The sequence below is a fragment of the Bubalus kerabau genome, chromosome 4, assembly GCF_029407905.1.
Source record: "Bubalus kerabau isolate K-KA32 ecotype Philippines breed swamp buffalo chromosome 4, PCC_UOA_SB_1v2, whole genome shotgun sequence".
Classification (NCBI taxonomy): domain Eukaryota; kingdom Metazoa; phylum Chordata; class Mammalia; order Artiodactyla; family Bovidae; genus Bubalus; species Bubalus kerabau.
This window is the reverse complement of record NC_073627.1, coordinates 11,868,944-11,871,091: the sequence shown is the minus strand read 5'-3', so window position 1 is coordinate 11,871,091 and position 2,148 is coordinate 11,868,944. Positions and strand designations below refer to the sequence as shown.

Sequence of the window (2,148 nt, the reverse complement as noted above, 5' to 3'; positions counted from 1 at the left end):
GGCCCGGCCTCAGCACCCTGGATGGGAAGGGTGGCCACGGAGGGCTGGGGTCAGAGAGACACAGCTTCCTGTCCAGGAGGTCTTTCCATCCAAACCCTCTTCCCCAAGTCAGCAGTAGGGAGGAAATGACCAATTCAGAGAGGTCATGACACTCGCTCTGGCCCAGGTGTCCTGTGACCAGCAGGAGGATGCTGTCCATCCTTATTGTTGATATCAAGTCAATCCCTCAACCAGGAGCAGAGCAAGCAGAACGGGGTTTCTTTTGAATTCAGGAGACTGGATTTGCCTTTAAATCTCAGGAAGCTGCCCCTGGCCTGGGGAATGGGTGTACTGAATGAGGGTGACATTACAAACCATACGGACGGGGCTTTCCCTGGCGGTTCAGTGGTTAAGACTCTGTGCTCCCAATGCAGGGGGCCCAGGTTCAATCCCTGGTCAGGGAACTAGATCCCACGTGCTACAACTAAAGATCCTGCATACTACAGCTAAGACCTGGTACAGCCAAATAAATAAAAAATAAAATAAAAATCTGTCTCATTGAAAAAACAAAACAAACCAGATGGATCTAGAACATGCATTCTTAATAGGTGTGACAGAGCCCCCAAGGGGTCAGAAATCGATTCTTGAGCAAAAATTCTTACTCTTCTGTGTACTAGAGTGGGTTGCCGTTTCCTCCTACAGGGAATCTTTCTGACCCAGGGATCGAACCCAGGTCTCTTATGTCTCTTGCTTTGGCAGGCAAGTTCTTTACCACTAGCGCCACCTGGGAAGCCCATATAAAGCACAGATGTGCATAAACAGACAGTATATCTGTGAGGTTAATATCTCATGAAAGGGTGATTGGGGAAAGGGGAGACACAATCGCATCCAAGCACAAGACCTTGTGTTAAGAGGACCTCAGAGGACCCCCTGCCCAGACTGCCAGCCACAGAACCCACTCCAGATGCTCCCTGCTTTGTAATGAGTCACCTCCACAGGTGTGCCCTCACCTGAGCCCCTCTCCTCCCTCCAACCCTGGCACAAAGTCACTAGCCCACTGATACATCTAAACAAGATGCTTTTAACCTGCAGCCTGTTTTAAGCATCCTAAAAAAGTCCTGCAAATGATTTAAAATATCCATATACCAGTCACACAGATTCAACCCATCTTAACACTTTGTACCGGGTCTCCTTTTTAAGGACACACAGTTAGAGACAGCCCAGTTCTGTTGTCTCCAGGTCCTGTCCCTTGCTGTCTTCCCACAGGTAACTTCTGGACCATGTGATGCATATGAGTGTGTCCAAAATAACACAGGGCATCTTGTCATGTGCCCCCGGGAACCCCATAAACAGTGTGGTACTGGGCATGGCTCTACACTCGGCCTGTTTATTTTTGTTGTTGTTTATTTTTGCCATACCATGTGGCTTGTGGGATCTTAGTTCCCCCACCAGGGATCAGATCCAGGTCCACGGCAGTGACAGCCCAAGTCTTAACCACTGGATAGCCAAGGAAGTTCCTCAGCCTGTTTTTTGAGGTTTAGCAAATGGATACATGCAGCTTGATCTATTTTTAAACTGTGTACTGAATTCAATTATACTAAGAAACCACAGTCGGTGCTCCTGTGGATTGGCCTTAGGTTGTTTTGCCTTTTTCTCCAACACACGCAATGCCACAGTGATTGTCCATGTACATCATCTTGAGCACAGGCGGGGGAGTTTCTCTCAGACCTGAGAATTCCTATGATTTGGTTCTTTTCATTTGGAATGGCAAGGTGGAGCAGCTGGAGTCAAATACCTGTATTTTAAAAAAAGCTTTTGGCTGTACCACACGACATGTGGGATCTTAGTTTCCCGATCAGGGATTGAACCTGTCCCCCTGCTTGGAAACTCAGAGTCTTAACCACTGGACCACCAAGGCAATCCCTCAAATACCTCTTTAAGAGGTCTATATACGAAAAATGCTTGAAAACTACAGCAAATCAACCCTTGTAAACTAAGAAAACAAGGAGATGGTCACTGGAGGGTCCTGTCCCCATGGACAGCCCCCTGCAGTCCACGAGAGGGGCCCCATCTTTAGCGAGGACTCACCAAAAACTGCTCACATTCGTTTTTGCAGGCACTCCTCGCCGTGGGATGGGATCCCGGGTCCTCTCTGAGGCCAGGTGTGGT

The 2,148-nt window shown here is 48.4% G+C and overlaps 1 non-coding gene across 1 annotated transcript; it reads left to right on the top strand.

Annotated features, from left to right (window-relative positions):
- The first annotated feature begins 370 nt into the window (after nucleotides 1–370).
- On the top strand, nucleotides 371–443 carry TRNAG-CCC (transfer RNA glycine (anticodon CCC)). Its single transcript has one exon. It is a non-coding gene; the product is annotated as a tRNA-Gly (tRNA).
- Nucleotides 444–2,148: the final 1,705 nt, after the last annotated feature.